The sequence below is a fragment of the Syngnathus typhle genome, linkage group LG7, assembly GCF_033458585.1.
Source record: "Syngnathus typhle isolate RoL2023-S1 ecotype Sweden linkage group LG7, RoL_Styp_1.0, whole genome shotgun sequence".
NCBI lineage: Eukaryota > Metazoa > Chordata > Actinopteri > Syngnathiformes > Syngnathidae > Syngnathus > Syngnathus typhle.
Genome location: NC_083744.1, coordinates 10,754,526 through 10,775,121, shown reverse-complemented (window position 1 = coordinate 10,775,121; position 20,596 = coordinate 10,754,526).

Below are 20,596 nucleotides of genomic sequence, written 5' to 3'. Positions count from 1 at the left end.
CTATTGGACTTAATGATATTATAATAATTCATTTAAATCATTGTCACGTGCCCGTGCCACCTGATTTTCCTTCCGTCAATTGTTCTCAGCCATACATGGCACAAATCAGAACCTGGGACAGTTCTCTTTCTCTGCTTCTGCAGAGAGCAGAAGGAGAAAGGGGAAGAAAAGAAGCTAAAAAATTTTATTGTGGAGACCTTTGTAGGCAGGAGAATGAGGAGATGAAGAGAACAGAAGCCAGAAACCATCAAATACTAGTGACAGATCTGATTATGATATTAGTAGACGGAGTACTAGTGTGAGCAGCCAAACCAGGAGACCGGTTTCGGGGAATGAAATGGACCAAAAGTTGCATGCTGACGCCAACATGTCACTTGGTTAGTGTGACGTTCTGCAGATTGAGGAGACTAACAGTGGGCACTGGAAAAACACAGCGGTCCTCTGATATATGTATTCCAGAATCCATCCATCCATTCTCAAGACTGCTTATGCTGTTCAGGGTCATAGGGGTTGTTGGAGTCTATCCCAGCTGACATTGGGCAAAAGGCAGACTACACCCTGAACTGCCAGCCAGTACATACAGGGACAATCAGTCATACCCCACCCACATGCACACCGCCAATTTGCATTCCACCATTTTAATCAAATTGGGGTTTTCATCTGTTGGACTATGACGTAAATGTTGACAAAAGACGTTTATAAATAATGAGGATGGACAGAAGATTATGATATGAATAAGGAAAGACTGACAATGACAGAAGGGTGCCCAGATCACAGATAAAAGAATGAAGGACCTGCAAAATTGGGTAATCTGTCCACCTCTGCTTATTACTGTGAATGTCTTTATTTAACTGTAGAGATGACATCAGAGTGTCTATATTTGTGCAGTTTGAGGCCATAGCAGAGCCAGCGGACGGGTCCCAGTGAGTCATTCCCCACAGCGTGCACTGACCTGATCTCTTACTCCTGTCCTTTAAAATAGTGAGAAGGGTAATGGCCTCCCCAAGGCCTCTAAAGTATCCTGACTGTGCTGCCAGCATCAAACTAGTCATACCTTAAAACAATTAGCCCCACTTATCAACTTTACATCCCACCCTGGGAGGAGGAAATAAAATACAAGAGTAGACACCAGACAGAGCAGACCAAATGAGCAGAAGAAATTACAAAAAGCAGCATGAGACTCTTGTATAGTTTTATTATTTTTGTGTATTAATGCTATACAGTATACGTATAATGGTATATGTGAAAATGTGGTCCTTTGTGAAGCATACACAAGCTTCGAAATAAACGCACCCTTGATGTCAGTGGTTCAGAATCACACCCTCTGTACGTCATATAGTCTATAATTAAGAGTTGATCACTTATTCTGCCATCCCTGTAGTAGTGTTTAATTTCCTGCTGTCGTATAGACGTCCCTTCTGAATATATTCATGCCTTCCGTGTTGCCATGACTGCCGCTTTTTGAATTGTCAGCTTGACAATAAAGAGAAGCTTTTAAAACAATAATTTCTTTCAATGCTCCGCTCAGGTTCAAATGTCAACATTTATTGTAGATAACAGTGCTTGCAATTCAGCAGCCTCAGTGGATAAAGGATGAAGCCCTAAATGGTTGCTGTTGTCTGATAGTAACTCTCGTCTATTCCTTGAGCAAAACAAATTCATGATAAATATTGCAACAAGAGTTAGTGTTTAGTGTTCAGCTATATCGAATATGCTGATATTTGGCATCTGTTTTTTTTTCCCGTCCGTTATGACAGATTTGATAATGGGACAGCCACAGTGTTTGTCACATATGAATTTACTTTGTATTTGTGGAGGGTTGACACAAATGAGTTTTGGCACTACCTGTAATATGCAACTGACAACTAACTTTAGTTGCTGCTCTGCTTCTGTGGTCCTTGTATGTCTTTGTTCATACCTGGACCGCTTTCCTTTCTACTACAAATACAGAATCTTAAAAGAAGTAATTAAGCATCAAATGTAACTCCATTTAAGTTTGAGAATTGATCTTAATGATAACGGAGAAATCAGTGACTTTACACGCACTCATTATTACGATTTTTTTGTGCATGGGCTTTAAAATGCTGAAAACTGCCAACATTAGTTTTCTTCTTATTTTTTTTTAAAAAGGTCATCGACTGAATATAAACCAGTGGTTCCTAACATTGTTGGAGGTACCAAACGCCACCAGTTTCATAGGCGCATTCACCGAACCCCTTTTTAGTGAAAAATATTATTTTTTTTCAAATTCAAGACCTAGATGTTTTTTACTGGTGCACAAAATGAGCCGTGCATGGACATCACCTTGTTCAATGAACAAAACCAACACAATGCACGAACTCACAACAAATGACATACCTGCAAATCAGTGGGACTTCTGCTGTTGCCTTTGCGAGATATGCGTTACCACGAATTTATACGATAAATCAGGTGTGTTCCGACCGCCGCAATGGAGCCGAACCCCTAGGGTTCGATCGAACCCAGGTTAAGAACCATTGATCTAAACGTAGTCACTGTCGATCCCCAAATTGCTCCAGTAGGCATAATGGCCTTTTTGTCACAGCACACTTTTTGTTGTGTGTGTGCATAGCTTGAAAACACTAGTCTATTTTGGGCAAAGTCTACATAGAGTCGTCAGGATATCCTGAGTTTAGCATTCCGCTGGCAAATGGAAGTAAACTAAAACTGCAGTGACAGACTAAGAGGACAGCAATTGATTTATTTACATCCCACCACAAACACACACATTTTACAGTGCACACCTTTAATTCCATGGCACACAATTATACAGTTTGAAGTTGAGTAAATTTTCTTTGGAAATAAAAAGAAAGATTAATGCAACAGTTAATTCCCATATCCAACATTAATAAAACGACAGTAGCAGTAATTCTTTGCATTCCATTTATTTAAAGCAGCTTCATTGTTAATAAAAATCTGGTTTTGCTCTCTTTTTAACAAAAACATTTCACAATTATCTTATTCTCAATTTCCCCCCCCCCCTTTGTTCTCATTAGAACAAAGCAAAGCTTGTTAAACATAAGCAGAAATGTTTCAGTGCACTTTTATTATTGTAACTAATACACACATTTATGCAGTAAATAAGCAATTTAAACAAATACATTGCTCCTTCTCATGATCAGATCAGTGATCGGTTGGTGATGGCTGATAGGTGATTGGCCCCAAAAAATCCGGCTCATGTACAGCATCGTGTTAAACCCCGGCCTGCGGGCCAAATTTGGCCCATAGTGTAATTAGATTTGGCCCGCAAAGTCAAATTGTGTATCAACTTTGTCTCACTCACTACTAAACTTGCAAATTGTCTTCTCTTAAAAAAAAACATATGTTTCTAGCAATCATTATTACTATTCATCTCTTTAAAATTCTGAACATTTCTTGTTAGTCTCTAATTTAAAAACTAGTTCATCAGTTTGTTGTGAAGCCTATACTGTATATAATATGAGACATTCATACATTTATTTGGGTTGACAGTCATAATTGCCCTGTGAAAGATACTATGACTACGATACGGCCTGCGACAAAAATGAGTTTCACATAGTTAATGTAAAATAGAGTGTAAAGTGACCTCCACGTTCACATGCATTCACTTTGTGCAACCCCATTCACGGCTTCCTTATACAGGCGGCTAGGGTTTGGTGATGCAGGTGGATTTTTGCTTCTCCTCTTTCTATTTCAACAACATGGGAAAGACTATCTCTGTTCAGAAAACCAATAAAGTGTGGCAACTGGCCACCCACTACTGTGAGAGGCCCAGAATGAAAAACACTCAAGAGCATGACAGAGTTGCTGCCACCCGTCAATAGGATGTCTTATCGGTGCGACGCGGGCCGTGAGCACTTGAGCGAAATGACTAGTGAGACGCTCTGATACGATTGGGGGAGAAAGTGTTGCTTCTGCTCTGGTTCGTTGGCAGAAAAGTGAGGAACCGAGACCAAAGCGGAAGCATGTGGGTCAACATGCCTGTACAATTTTACAGTTGAGGTGCATTTGTCACTCGTGATGCTGGTGCTTTCCGCCCTGTTCCAAAGAGTCTTGTTTACGTTGTACTCGAATGCGCCGAATGTGGCAGAATACGGGTTTTGGTATTGTGTATTTTCTAAGTCTCTTCCCCCTTTTGTTGCTACTGCTGCAACATTTGTTCACCCATCACAGCAACATAACCTGGCATGTTTTGAATGTTTTAATGTGACAGCTTTGTAGTGCAAAGAAAAAATAGCATAAAGACACCAGGGACGACCAAACGTAAGCTTGCTTTCCTTTCAATGGGAGTTATGACTGCGCGTTTATTTTTCAAAGCTGCTTTATGGCAAGCAGCATTAGGGAATCCTTTCATATGCACGTCATTCATAAATACTGTAATTATTTCATACTGAACATGCGATCTAAAAGGTTTTATAACGATGCGATAAAAGTCGGGGGCTAACCGTGCTTGATTTATTGCAGTCTGCATCACTTCAAGTTATTTGGAATTGCAAATGTCATTTTGACTTCCGCCTGTGAAAATGATTGCATACACAGACATGTTTAATTTCCCTACAGTTAACCATCACTATTAATTGCACATGGTGGTGGCCTCAGGCACTGTGATGGCAAAGCATAAATGGAAAAAATGATTAATCCAATGAATAAAGATTTTGATGGAACACATGGGTGAGTAAAAATCATCAGGCATGTTGACACTGGCTTTGCATTTAGATTTGGGTGACAGCAGTGTAATTAGAAGCTGTTGTCAGGTCTTGATGAAGGCATCCAGTCACATTCAAGTTCAAAGCATAAACAGTATGTTATATGCAGTACAAAACCAGGCAAGGCCTAAGACAAATATGATTTTGGAATGCATTCAGTTACTATGCAGTGTGCGCAATGTGCGTGTGTGTTTGGGGCGTGTTTTAATTCATGTAGAAAAACAGAGCAGCAACGAGTTGTTTTACGTTTTCCCTTTTTACAAAAGGCTGTCTTTGCAGTTTTCCCTCTGCCATCTCTGGTATCCATCCATCTGTGGTGCCATCACAAAAGAAAGCCAAAGTTTGGATAATCACTAATGAGACTAACTGATGTCTTATATAACAGCAGGTTACTACAAATAAAATCACACTTCATTAACTGCAGAGTAGTATTTGTGCATGACTGTATTCTATAAAGTCTCCTCTATCAAACAGCAAAAGCAGCGATAAATACAGAATGCAAATTTTCATTTACGGCAAAGTCAATGATGGGAACTAATCGGCCAGCTCTGCTCAGTCAGCATTGTTCCCCATCTCCTGAGAGCCCACAGGGCCTGTGCCTTGTGTCCTGGTGTTTGGCCCACGGGTGGCCTTTCGATGACAGTAAATGCTTGGAGAAGCAAGATGAAAATCACAGAGCATGGGTCTGCTCTCATCTATATATGGGCAACCTTTTTGTCATACAGGGTATCTGTTCCCTTTGTTTCCTCTCCGGTTCAACTCCTCATTGCTTCCACATGTGGCTGCTCTGGTAGCACAAACCTGGGTGACATCAGCTGGTATTTTTTTTTCACCCACCCCACGGCACTCCAAGGTTGCCCTGCAATCATTCACATCCGTGCAGTTTTGACACGTCTTTATATAAAAGCCATACATCATGGGTGAAATTTCAGTCCGTTAAAAAGTTGGAGACTGTGGCAAAGTGAAAGACCAAGTAAAAATAAAAGTCACATTACATGATATGATCTGATAGAATTGTGGTTCAATACATTGAGGCAGGGTTGCTAATTCGATTCATTTTAACCACCCACAGACGTTTTTTTTTTCCCTTGTTAAAGTTTTCGATCACAGGGAAGGTGCAAGAGGCAGGGTGCAGATTCCAGACATTTAATTTTACTGTGGGAAAAGCCATTGAACAAAAACACTCAAAAGCAGTAAAATAACTCGTGCAAGATCAACAGAAGCTCTATATAATACTGTGAACTCAAGTTATTGATTATTTCACATTAGTAAACCCTTTAGAAATAGACATATACCTTACCCATGTTACATACAGATGAAATGTTTCTCATGAGCTAGACAGGAATATAAAAATTTGGCATATTTCATTATGAAAGAGCATATTTTATAGATGTGATAAAGAAAATGACTAAATGGTTCATAAATGGAATATGTACTGCTGAGCAAGATCATTAAATACCATTTAAATCTGAACAGGCAGATTGAAAAAAACAGCTCTTATCTCCTCAACGGGATGCCATAAATGAACCAAAAAAAAAAAAACCAAATTGCTTAAAATCGGGAAATATTTGATGGTGATTGAGCTAGCTGAAATGTCCTTACACGGCACATTCAGTAATTTACACACCTACCATCTCTTCAGAGCAGCACAATTACCAAGCGTCTTGAATGTCGTCAATGTGACCGGCTGCACCCAAGCCCCATCCCTCTCCCTGGACCGAGCCAGAGCAAGGCCGGGCCCGGCCACTGACGTTCTAGCGTGAAATGGCTCTTAATTCCTACCACTATCTTTCCCGCACAGATCCTTTTTTTTTTTTTTTTTTTTTTTTTTTTTAATGCATGAATGTTTTTGAGTCTGAAGAGTATTTAAAAAGTGGTAAGTACAGCAACTCAAGGACAACACCAAGTCAATAGAAACATAACTAAAATCAAAATGACTACGTTTCAACATCAAGGAAAAGTGCCAATTAGTGCACAGTTCCATAGCTGTGTCTTGTCCATTTGTAGATAGTGATTGAATGGAACATGAAGATCGTTTAGACCTGTCTGTCTGATCACCTTGATTACAAGAAGGCTCTATAATTGCTCAGATCTGCCATTACCTGTAAACTGGCACAAACCCATTACTTCCCAATATTATTTTCTCATGAATGAGTCAATCCCTCGCCGAAAGGCTGTTTTTAAACACTGTATGATTTGGCAGCTGTCACGGAGGCTGCAATGAAGGTTTACGAAAGAAGCAGCATGTTACAGCTGCAGCATGCAAATCAACATAGTGGTATAATACACATTGGCATCTGTCATAACATTTCTGTGACTCACAAAACCTTTCTGTACCATTCAGGTATAAAGTATTGTGACGAGATTCTGGTCCATTTTGCTTTCTTTTTCTCCTATTTTGAATTATGTCACCACAAATTTAAGGCTCTGCTTAGAACAAAAAGTGACTAATTTGGTGAAATAATAAGAATTGCGTGAATTACAGAAAACGTTCCAAATTTGACTTAAAGCTTTGACTTAAAATTTGACAATCAAACCTTGGGGTCACTAGAAGATGGCGCCTACCCCAGCTCACCTACAGAAAGAAGTTTTTCATTTGTCTCTCAAAGTATTAATGAAAGAAGTAAAATTGATCATTTAGAAAGTCATTGTCTTTAATGCTTTGCTAAATGTGAAAACAAATTATTAATTTATTATTGAATGATTTAGTATCGATTGATTGTTGAAACGAAGGGAACATTATTTCTCCTTTTCCGGTCTTCTTTTTCATGTTACAAGATCTCAGGTGAATAAACATGCACAATGTTTTCTTTTTCTTCAGTTCACTGGAAAATGTATGGCGCACTGAGTATAATATTTGGCATGTAAATTATAAGGGTAACAAAAAAATATGTTCAGCCATTCTGCAAATAATTGTTGATGTTTTCTTAGACCTACAATTTGAAGTGCTTCATAAAAATGTTGCAGAATAAGCCATGGAGACTGATCAGTAAGCATGTCACCTTTTAAATAGCCAACACAATGGATAGAAAGCTCAGTACATTGTCATTCATTCTGATCAATCTTTTTTCTTTTCAGCATGTTTCAATAGGTGTGAGCTGTAATCATTTCAGAAAGGCACTCCGAGCACACGACTCATCCTGCTTGATTTTTTTTTTATTTTTCAACTAGATGGCCAAACCTCATCTTTGCTATGAGAGAATAGATCACTTGAAAGTCTTCACATGAAGAAATGATAGTGCTTTGTTTCCCTCTACTGGCACTCAGTGAAACTACCATCTCACGCCACAGTTTGCTGTTTGCATATTCATACATTTGTGCACACAACTGGAGTCACGCACTTGTTTCAGTATACCACAGGAGTGACACCACCGTGTGATCAAATGAGTCAGAACAATCAAAGAGATGCATAGACTGAGTAGAGGGAGTTGAAACAACAAGGAAAATAAAAATGGGGAACTAAATGGTGTGTAAATCCTGTGCGCTGGAAACACTGCAGGGATCAAAGTACTGTATGGCATTCGCCCTAAATAGAGTAGTTGGCAGCAGAGCATGGGGACCATTTCTTTTTTCTGTGCCTGTTCTTCAGCAAGGACCCCATTGGGGATGGGCTGTCAAGTGCCAAGGGATCATTTTGATGTTAATTGATAGGTTGATAGAGACAGACCAAGCGATAAAAGACTTCCTGCAGAGTACTCTGCTGTGCAATTCCCCTTCCTGTATTGTGTCCCCAGAAATCTCAATTTATCCCAGAAGCAGTGTCTCAGCATGCAATAGGATGGACTATTTTTTTCTCGAGGAATTTTATTTTCGTAGCTCAGTTGCCCGTGTTGACAAAGAACACATCTGGGAAAAAGCTGGTCCTTTCTGTAGGTGCTGCCCTTGAAGGAAGTGTTTATATGTGAACTATCCCCTTGCTTTTTTTCTTCCCCTCACATCTGAAAGGAAAAGGCAACAGTTCGTACATAAACACACATTTGTGTATATTGTGTACACAAATAACGTCATGGACACACTGCTCACAAGGCTACTGGCAACACACCCCCTATGTGATGAGATGATGCTACCGTGGCAGTGTGAGGCCAAGGTCACGCAGTTTTACTCCTTTATTCCCTTAATCCCCTATGTTGGCTGGGTGAGAGGCCTGCTAATGGCCAACACTCTCCAAAAGGGAGTGACAGCGTTGGCATGGACTCTTGAGACTCCCACAAGCTTCCGGTTAATGAAAAGAGCATTACATGTGTTATCTATAAGCAATCAAAATTGCTAATTCGGCCCCAACCAAATCCCACAGAAAGGCATTAGGAGTGGGTCCAAAGGTGCAGCAGTCACAATCAGTGTAGAAAAAATTTAAGACTTCTGGGAAGTATTTGACTTGTTACAATTTATTTTGAAAACAGCACAGGTCATAGCTGATTACTTAAGAAAAATATCAACTTAAACTGTAAAGGAATTCATTCATTCATTCACATTGACCTAATAAAACAAATATGATCTTAAAAGGGGAAATTTCTCTTTGTTGTAAGAAACCAATAACATTGGAGGAGGAAAAACCTGTGACATGGCCACCTCGAACTTTTGCTGTGCTTCCTGAAATCTATTCCATGCAAGTTTCAATTCTGTCTTTGTGCTGTGTGACGACTGTTTTTGATCTATTGTCTGCAGAGACGTGTGGTGAAGTTCATGACTGGGGAGGCACTGACTACAAAAGTAAGCTTCTTTCTTCTTGAGCAATCTTCTTTGTCCAATGACAACGCACAACCTAAGGAGGTGCAGGATTCATTCCTTCAACTTCACTGTGCTTTGTACATTGCCAGGCTCCGGGGAAGGCAAAAATACCAACAAAGTTCCTACAGTGCAGCTCACCTGGGGGGCCGCGTACTTACCCCCTGAGTCGCATTGACCCTTCGTTAACACCGCTAGGTATCCAGGACAAGCCACTCAGGTCAGAAGAGCTGGGGAGCAATCCACACCGATCAGAGTGAGAACCAGCCACGATGTACCGCCGTCTTTCTCCTCCAACCAGGGTCCGAGAGCACTTGAGCCCCTGAGCACTAACACCCTGAGTCACCTTGACCCTTCGTTAACACCGCTAGGTATCCAGGTCAAGCCGACTTTAGGCGGAAGAGCTCAGGATCAAGCCACCTTGATCAGAGTGAGAACCAGCCTACAAAAGTATTCTCCTTTCTTGAGCAATCTTCTTTGTCCCAGGGAAGTCAAACAGAGTACCTAGAACTCACCTGCATTGCAATACCTGTGGAGGGATCCAAGAGCACTTGAGCCCCTGAGCACTTACAGCCTGAGTCACCTTGACCCTTCGTTAACACCGCTAGGTATCCAGGTCAAGCCAACTCTAGGCGGAAGAGCTCAGGATCAAGCCACCTTGATCAGAGTGAGAACCAGCCTACGAAATTATGCTCCTTTCTTGAGCAATCTTCTTTGTCCCAGCGAAGTCAAACAGAGTACCTAGAGGGAACTCACCTGTGTTGCAATACCTGTGGAGGGAATGGCTGAAAAAGAAACCCTACTCTACATCGCCTAGGTCCCGGTGCATCCTCGGCCTAGTCACCTAAGCTGGACGAGGGGATGTGAATATTAGGGGGAAGAATTTGGAACCTGTTCCAAGTCTCCATTTAGACTAATATTAACGCGTGTGGTGCAATGTGCTGTTGCATGGGCGAGGCTAACCCTCATAGAAGACTGAGCCTCGATTAAGGTCCTTCCGCTCTGGACCACCACACCCTGCGTGCTTTGTTCCCAGAGTGGAAACCCAGGGGGGCCGCGTACTTACCCCCTGTGTCGCATTGACCCTTCATTAACACCGCTAGGTATCCAGGTCAAGCCACTCAGGTCAGAAGAGCTGGGGAGCAATCCACACCGATCAGAGTGAGAACCAGCCACGATGTACCGCCGTCTTTCTCCTCCAACCAGGGTCCGAGAGCACTTGAGCCCCTGAGCACTAACACCCTGAGTCACCTTGACCCTTCGTTAACACCGCTAGGTATCCAGGTCAAGCCGACTTTAGGCGGAAGAGCTCAGGATCAAGCCACCCTGATCAGAGTGAGAACCAGCCTACAAAAGTATTCTCCTTTCTTGAGCAATCTTCTTTGTCCCAGGGAAGTCAAACAGAGTACCTAGAGGGAACTCACCTGCATTGCAATACCTGTGGAGGGATCCAAGAGCACTTGAGCCCCTGAGCACTTACAGCCTGAGTCACCTTGACCCTTCCTTAACACCGCTAGGTATCCAGGTCAAGCCAACTCTAGGCGGAAGAGCTCAGGATCAAGCCACCTTGATCAGAGTGAGAACCAGCCTACAAAAGTATGCTCCTTTCTTGAGCAATCTTCTTTGTCCCAGCGAAGTCAAACAGAGTACCTAGAGGGAACTCACCTGTGTTGCAATACCTGTGGAGGGAATGGCTGAAAAAGAAACCCTACTCTACATCGCCTAGGTCCCGGTGCATCCTCGGCCTAGTCACCTAAGCTGGACTAGGGGATGTGAATATTAGAGGGAAGAATTTGGAACCTGTTCCAAGTCTCCATTTAGACTAATATTAACGCGTGTGGTGCAATGTGCTGTTGCATGGGCGAGGCTAACCCTCATAGAAGACTGAGCCTCGATTAAGGTCCTTCCGCTCTGGACCACCACACCCTGCGTGCTTTGTTCCCAGAGTGGAAACCCAGGGGGGCCGCGTACTTACCCCCTGAGTCGCATTGACCTTCGTTAACACCGCTAGGTATCCAGGTCAAGCCACTCAGGTCAGAAGAGTTGGGGAGCAATCCACACCGATCAGAGTGAGAACCAGCCACGATGTTCCGCTATTTTTCTCCTCCAATCAGGGTCCGAGAGCACTTGAGCCCCTGAGCACTAACACCCTGAGTCACCTTGACCCTTCGTTAACACCGCTAGGTATCCAGGTCAAGACAACTTTAGGCGGAAGCTCTCAGGATCAAGCCACCTTGATCAGAGTGAGAACCAGCCAACAAAAGTATTCTCCTTTCTTGAGCAATCTTCTTTGTCCCAGGGAAGTCAAACAGGGTACCTAGAGGGAACTCACCTTTATTGCTATACCTGTGGAGGGATCCAAGAGCACTTGAGCCCCTGAGCGCTTACAGCCTGAGTCACCTTGACCCTTCGTTAGCACCGCTAGGTATCCAGGTCAAGCCAACTCTAGGCGGAAGAGCTCAGGATCAAGCCACCTTGATCAGAGTGAGAACCAGCCTACAAAAGTATGCTCCTTTCTTGAGCAATCTTCTTTGTCCCAGGGAAGTCAGACAGAGTACCTAGAGGGAACTCACCTGTATTGCAATACCTGTGGAGGAAATGGCCTAAAAATAAACCCTACTCTACATCGCCTAGGTCCCGGTGCATCCTCGGCCTAGTCACCTAAGCTGGACTAGGGGATGTGAATATTAGGGGGAAGAATTTGGAACCTGTTCCAAGTCTTCATTTAGACTAATATTAACGCGTGTGGTGCAATGTGCTGTTGCATGGGCGAGGCTAACCCTCATAGAAGACTGAGCCTGATTAAGGTCCTTCCGCTCTGGACCACCACACCCTGCGTGCTTTGTTCCCAGAGTGGAAACCCAGGGGGGCCGCGTACTTACCCCCTGAGTCGCATTGACCTTTCGTTAACACCGCCAGGTATCCAGGTCAAGCCACTCAGGCCAGAAGAGTTGGGGAGCAATCCACACCGATCAGAGTGAGAACTAGCCACGATTTACCGCTGTCTTTCTCCTCCAATCAGGGTCAGAGAGCACTTGAGCCCCTGAGCACTAACACCCTAAGTCACCTTGACCATTCGTTAACACCGCTAGGTATCCAGGTCAAGTCAACTTTAGGCGGTAGAGCTCAGGATCAAGGCACCTTGATCAGAGTGAGAACCAGCCTACAAAAGTATTCTCCTTTCTTGAGCAATCTTCTTTGTCCCAGGGAAGTCAAACAGAGTACCTAGAGGGAACTCACCTGTATTGCAATAGCTGTGGAGGGATCCAAGAGCACTTGAGCCCCTGAGCACTTACAGCCTGAGTCACCTTGACCCTTCGTTAACACCGCTAGGTATCCAGGTCAAGCCAACTCTAGGCGGAAGAGCTCAGGATCAAGCCACCTTGATCAGAGTGAGAACCAGCCAAGTATGCTCCTTTCTTGAGCAATCTTCTTTGTCCCAGGGAAGTCAAACAGAGTACCTAGAGGGAACTCACCTGTATTGCAATACCTGTGGAGGGAATGGCTGAAAAAGAAACCCTACTCTACATCGCCTAGGTCCCGGTGCATCCTCGGCCTAGTCACCTAAGCTGGACTAGGGGATGTGAATATTAGGGGGAAGAATTTGGAACCTGTTCCAAGTCTCCATTTAGACTAATATTAACGCGTGTGGTGCAATGTGCTGTTGCATGGGCGAGGCTAACCCTCATAGAAGACTGAGCCTGATTAAGGTCCTTCCGCTCTGGACCACCACACCCTGCGTGCTTTGTTCCCAGAGTGGAAACCCAGGGGGGCCGCGTACTTACCCCCTGAGTCGCATTGACCTTTCGTTAACACCGCTAGGTATCCAGGTCAAGCCACTCAGGCCAGAAGAGTTGGGGAGCAATCCACACCGATCAGAGTGAGAACCAGCCACGATTTACCGCTGTCTTTCTCCTCCAATTAGGGTCAGAGAGCACTTGAGCCCCTGAGCACTAACACCCTAAGTCACCTTGACCATTCGTTAACACCGCTAGGTATCCAGGTCAAGTCAACTTTAGGCGGTAGAGCTCAGGATCAAGGCACCTTGATCAGAGTGAGAACCAGCCTACAAAAGTATTCTCCTTTCTTGAGCAATCTTCTTTGTCCCAGGGAAGTCAAACAGAGTACCTAGAGGGAACTCACCTGTATTGCAATAGCTGTGGAGGGATCCAAGAGCACTTGAGCCCCTGAGCACTTACAGCCTGAGTCACCTTGACCCTTCGTTAACACCGCTAGGTATCCAGGTCAAGCCAACTCTAGGCGGAAGAGCTCAGGATCAAGCCACCTTGATCAGAGTGAGAACCAGCCAAGTATGCTCCTTTCTTGAGCAATCTTCTTTGTCCCAGGGAAGTCAAACAGAGTACCTAGAGGGAACTCACCTGTATTGCAATACCTGTGGAGGGAATGGCTGAAAAAGAAACCCTACTCTACATCGCCTAGGTCCCGGTGCATCCTCGGCCTAGTCACCTAAGCTGGACTAGGGGATGTGAATATTAGGGGGAAGAATTTGGAACCTGTTCCAAGTCTCCATTTAGACTAATATTAACGCGTGTGGTGCAATGTGCTGTTGCATGGGCGAGGCTAACCCTCATAGAAGACTGAGCCTGATTAAGGTCCTTCCGCTCTGGACCACCACACCCTGCGTGCTTTGTTCCCAGAGTGGAAACCCAGGGGGGCCGCGTACTTACCCCCTGAGTCGCATTGACCTTTCGTTAACACCGCTAGGTATCCAGGTCAAGCCACTCAGGCCAGAAGAGTTGGGGAGCAATCCACACCGATCAGAGTGAGAACCAGCCACGATTTACCGCTGTCTTTCTCCTCCAATTAGGGTCAGAGAGCACTTGAGCCCCTGAGCACTAACACCCTAAGTCACCTTGACCATTCGTTAACACCGCTAGGTATCCAGGTCAAGTCAACTTTAGGCGGTAGAGCTCAGGATCAAGGCACCTTGATCAGAGTGAGAACCAGCCTACAAAAGTATTCTCCTTTCTTGAGCAATCTTCTTTGTCCCAGGGAAGTCAAACAGAGTACCTAGAGGGAACTCACCTGTATTGCAATAGCTGTGGAGGGATCCAAGAGCACTTGAGCCCCTGAGCACTTACAGCCTGAGTCACCTTGACCCTTCGTTAACACCGCTAGGTATCCAGGTCAAGCCAACTCTAGGCGGAAGAGCTCAGGATCAAGCCACCTTGATCAGAGTGAGAACCACCCAAGTATGCTCCTTTCTTGAGCAATCTTCTTTGTCCCAGGGAAGTCAAACAGAGTACCTAGAGGGAACTCACCTGTATTGCAATACCTGTGGAGGGAATGGCTGAAAAAGAAACCCTACTCTACATCGCCTAGGTCCCGGTGCATCCTCGGCCTAGTCACCTAAGCTGGACTAGGGGATGTGAATATTAGGGGGAAGAATTTGGAACCTGTTCCAAGTCTCCATTTAGACTAATATTAACGCGTGTGGTGCAATGTGCTGTTGCATGGGCGAGGCTAACCCTCATAGAAGACTGAGCCTGATTAAGGTCCTTCCGCTCTGGACCACCACACCCTGCGTGCTTTGTTCCCAGAGTGGAAACCCAGGGGGGCCGCGTACTTACCCCCTGAGTCGCATTGACCTTTCGTTAACACCGCTAGGTATCCAGGTCAAGCCACTCAGGCCAGAAGAGTTGGGGAGCAATCCACACCGATCAGAGTGAGAACCAGCCACGATTTACCGCTGTCTTTCTCCTCCAATTAGGGTCAGAGAGCACTTGAGCCCCTGAGCACTAACACCCTAAGTCACCTTGACCATTCGTTAACACCGCTAGGTATCCAGGTCAAGTCAACTTTAGGCGGTAGAGCTCAGGATCAAGGCACCTTGATCAGAGTGAGAACCAGCCTACAAAAGTATTCTCCTTTCTTGAGCAATCTTCTTTGTCCCAGGGAAGTCAAACAGAGTACCTAGAGGGAACTCACCTGTATTGCAATAGCTGTGGAGGGATCCAAGAGCACTTGAGCCCCTGAGCACTTACAGCCTGAGTCACCTTGACCCTTCGTTAACACCGCTAGGTATCCAGGTCAAGCCAACTCTAGGCGGAATAGCTCAGGATCAAGCCACCTGGATCAGAGTGAGAACCAGCCAAGTATGCTCCTTTCTTGAGCAATCTTCTTTGTCCCAGGGAAGTCAAACAGAGTACCTAGAGGAAACTCACCTGTATTGCAATACCTGTGGAGGGAATGGCTGAAAAAGAAACCCTACTCTACATCGCCTAGGTCCCGGTGCATCCTCGGCCTAGTCACCTAAGCTGGACTAGGGGATGTGAATATTAGGGGGAAGAATTTGGAACCTGTTCCAAGTCTCCATTTAGACTAATATTAACGCGTGTGGTGCAATGTGCTGTTGCATGGGCGAGGCTAACCCTCATAGAAGACTGAGCCTGATTAAGGTCCTTCCGCTCTGGACCACCACACCCTGCGTGCTTTGTTCCCAGAGTGGAAACCCAGGGGGGCCGCGTACTTACCCCCTGCGTCGCATTGACCCTTCGTTAACACCGCTAGGTATCCAGGTCAAGCCACTCAGGTCAGAAGAGCTGGGGAGCAATCCACACCGATCAGAGTGAGAACCAGCCACTATGTCCCGCTGTCTTTCTTGAGCCCCTGAGCACTAACACCCTGAGTCACCTTGACCCTTCGTTAACACCGCTAGGTATCCAGGTCAAGACAACTTTAGGCGGAAGAGCTCAGGATCAAGCCACCTTGATCAGAGTGAGAACCAGCCTACAAAAGTATTCTCCTTTCTTGAGCAATCTTCTTTGTCCCAGGGAAGTCAAACAGGGTACCTAGAGGGAACTCACCTTTATTGCAATACCTGTGGAGGGATCCAAGAGCACTTGAGCCCCTGAGCACTTACAGCCTGAGTCACCTTGACCCTTCGTTAACACCGCTAGGTATCCAGGTCAAGCCAACTCTAGGCGGAAGAGCTCAGGATCAAGCCACCTTGATCAGAGTGAGAACCAGCCTACAAAAGTATGCTCCTTTCTTGAGCAATCTTCTTTGTCCCAGGGAAGTCAAACAGAGTACCTAGAGGGAACTCACCTGTATTGCAATACCTGTGGAGGAAATGGCCTAAAAATAAACCCTACTCTACATCGCCTAGGTCCCGGTGCATCCTCGGCCTAGTCACCTAAGCTGGACTAGGGGATGTGAATATTAGGGGGAAGAATTTGGAACCTGTCCCAAGTCTTCATTTAGACTAATATTAACGCGTGTGGTGCAATGTGCTGTTGCATGGGCGAGGCTAACCCTCATAGAAGACTGAGCCTGATTAAGGTCCTTCCGCTCTGGACCACCACACCCTGCGTGCTTTGTTCCCAGAGTGGAAACCCAGGGGGGCCGCGTACTTACCCTCTGAGTCGCATTGACCCTTCGTTAACACCGCTAGGTATCCAGATCAAGCCACTCAGGTCAGAAGAGCTGGGGAGCAATCCACACCGATCAGAGTGAGAACCAGCCACGATGTACCGCTATTTTTCTCCTCCAATCAGGGTCCGAGAGCACTTGAGCCCCTGAGCACTAACACCCTGAGTCACCTTGACCCTTCGTTAACACCGCTAGGTATCCAGGTCAAGACAACTTTAGGCGGAAGCTCTCAGGATCAAGCCACCTTGATCAGAGTGAGAACCAGCCTACAAAAGTATTCTCCTTTCTTGAGCAATCTTCTTTGTCCCAGGGAAGTCAAACAGGGTACCTAGAGGGAACTCACCTTTATTGCAATACCTGTGGAGGGATCCAAGAGCACTTGAGCCCCTGAGCACTTACAGCCTGAGTCACCTTGACCCTTCGTTAGCACCGCTAGGTATCCAGGTCAAGCCGACTCTAGGCGGAAGAGCTCAGGATCAAGCCACCTTGATCAGAGTGAGAACCAGCCTACAAAAGTATGCTCCTTTCTTGAGCAATCTTCTTTGTCCCAGGGAAGTCAGACAGAGTACCTAGAGGGAACTCACCTGTATTGCAATACCTGTGGAGGAAATGGCCTAAAAATAAACCCTACTCTACATCGCCTAGGTCCCGGTGCATCCTCGGCCTAGTCACCTAAGCTGGACTAGGGGATGTGAATATTAGGGGGAAGAATTTGGAACCTGTTCCAAGTCTTCATTTAGACTAATATTAACGCGTGTGGTGCAATGTGCTGTTGAATGGGCGAGGCTAACCCTCATAGAAGACTGAGCCTGATTAAGGTCCTTCCGCTCTGGACCACCACACCCTGCGTGCTTTGTTCCCAGAGTGGAAACCCAGGGGGGCCGCGTACTCACCCCCTGAGTCGCATCGACCTTTCGTTAACACCGCTAGGTATCCAGGTCAAGCCACTCAGGCCAGAAGAGTTGGGGAGCAATCCACACCGATCAGAGTGAGAACCAGCCACGATGTTCCGCTATTTTTCTCCTCCAATCAGGGTCCGAGAGCACTTGAGCCCCTGAGCACTAACACCCTGAGTCACCTTGACCCTTCGTTAACACCGCTAGGTATCCAGGTCAAGACAACTTTAGGCGGAAGCTCTCAGGATCAAGCCACCTTGATCAGAGTGAGAACCAGCCTACAAAAGTATTCTCCTTTCTTGAGCAATCTTCTTTGTCCCAGGGAAGTCAAACAGGGTACCTAGAGGGAACTCACCTTTATTGCTATACCTGTGGAGGGATCCAAGAGCACTTGAGCCCCTGAGCACTTACAGCCTGAGTCACCTTGACCCTTCGTTAGCACCGCTAGGTATCCAGGTCAAGCCAACTCTAGGCGGAAGAGCTCAGGATCAAGCCACCTTGATCAGAGTGAGAATCAGCCTACAAAAGTATGCTCCTTTCTTGAGCAATCTTCTTTGTCCCAGGGAAGTCAGACAGAGTACCTAGAGGGAACTCACCTGTATTGCAATACCTGTGGAGGAAATGGCCTAAAAATAAACCCTACTCTACATCGCCTAGGTCCCGGTGCATCCTCGGCCTAGTCACCTAAGCTGGACTAGGGGATGTGAATATTAGGGGGAAGAATTTGGAACCTGTTCCAAGTCTCCATTTAGACTAATATTAACGCGTGTGGTGCAATGTGCTGTTGCATGGGCGAGGCTAACCCTCATAGAAGACTGAGCCTGATTAAGGTCCTTCCGCTCTGGACCACCACACCCTGCGTGCTTTGTTCCCAGAGTGGAAACCCAGGGGGGCCGCGTACTTACCCCCTGAGTCGCATTTACCCTTCGTTAACACCGCTAGGTATCCAGGTCAAGCCACTCAGGTCAGAAGAGCTGGGGAGCAATCCACACCGATCAGAGTGAGAACCAGCCACAATGTACAGCTGTCTTTCTTGAGCCCCTGAGCACTAACACCCTGAGTCACCTTGATCCTTCGTTAACACCGCTAGGTATCCAGGTCAAGCCAACTTCAGGCGGAAGAGCTCAGGATCAAGCCACTTTGATTAGAGTGAGAACCAGCCTACAAAAGTATGTTCCTTTCTTGAGCAATCTCCTTTGTCCCATTACAACGCACGACCCAAGGAGATGCTGGATTTATTTTGTCTACTTCCCTGTGCTTTATACACCACAAGGCCCCAGGGAAGGCCAACCTGGCATTGAAGTTGTTGCCAGAGGGTCACTATTTCAGAAACTTCCTACACTCACGGTTCCCATTCTTTCAGGTTCCTGGTGGCTCCCTCTTCTGGGTCCCTTGTGTACTACCACTCATTCTCTACCAGTTACTCCAGGTAATTTGGATATACTTTCAAGCACCCCAGGTTATTTGAATATAATTTCGAGCGGGCCTGACCATGGCTTTATTGGATTTCCGATTATTTCAATATACTCTACACTGAGTAGTGTGACTTCAAATACGGCTGTGTCCTTTTGTTGAGTACAAAAGTTGCTTATCCATTTCATATCAACCACTATTTCACTTGTTTGCTGTTAAATTTATTTTGTCAATTGATCCTCATTGATATTGTACTATTATTCAAACATTTAACTAACTCATCACATTTTATTACTCTACTTTGGTTTTGACATTTGGGGTTCCCATTAGCAAGGTCTCCCATTTGCTATCCTTTCTTCTTTCCTTATTTTGAGTGTCCCTTACACTCACGGTACCATGATTTTTCCAAAATGGCCGCCACGCCGTCCGGGCACCCTCTTGCACCCCCTAGTGGCTATCTCTAGCATTGCGCCCGATTGAATTTAGGTTGGTAAATTTAATTAGATTTTTTTTAGGTCGTTTTTGGGGGGGATTTAACTCAGATTTTTTACAAATCGGGATTAGGGTTAACCAAAATTAAATTCATATCTGCCATCCCTTATTTGGAATATTATTGAAATAATTGCACATTCACAATATAAGAATACAAGAGACGTGCGGACAAACACAACATTACAGACAGATGACAAAAAACACTAGATATTCAATACATTTTAACTGTGGAAACTTGTTAATATAGGCACAGTGTTTGTACACTTAAACAGCGACATATACATAGCAGTTCTTTCTAACTGTATACCATGTTAACATAGGCATTAGGCAACTCTCAGAGGAGGCTAGGCACGAAGTTGGCTCCTCTGAAAGGTTTGTCTGACGTTTTAAAATTAAAGTTACTTATCCATTTCATACAATTTATTTCATTCCTTATTTATCCTGTACACTTTTGTTCTATTTGATTACAATTATTGTTTGGTAATATTGCTCTTTTGTTTGATTCAATCATCTAAATACAGCAATTCATTGTACTTTTGTACTATAGATTTAACATCTGCGACCCCATTAGCAGGGTTTCCCACTTGTGGGATCTAGAATCACTGCAAAACGCTCAGCATTACCTGAACCTCCTTATATTGGGTGTCCCTTACACTCACGGTACCAGGATTTTTCTAAAATGGCCGCCACGGCGTCCGTTCGCGCTCGGGCACTCCTAGTGGCTATCCCTAGCATTGCGTCCGATTGAATTTAGGTTTGTAGGTTTATCTAGATTTGTTTAGGTAGTTTTGGCGGGGGAATTTAATTCTGCTTTAAAAAAAAAAAAGGATTAGGGTTAACCAAAATTAAATTGAAATCGGTCATCCCTTATTTGGAATATTATTGTAATAATTGCACATTCACAATATAAGAATACATGTGACGTGCGGACAAACACTACGTTACAGATAGATGACAAAAATAATTGTTAATATA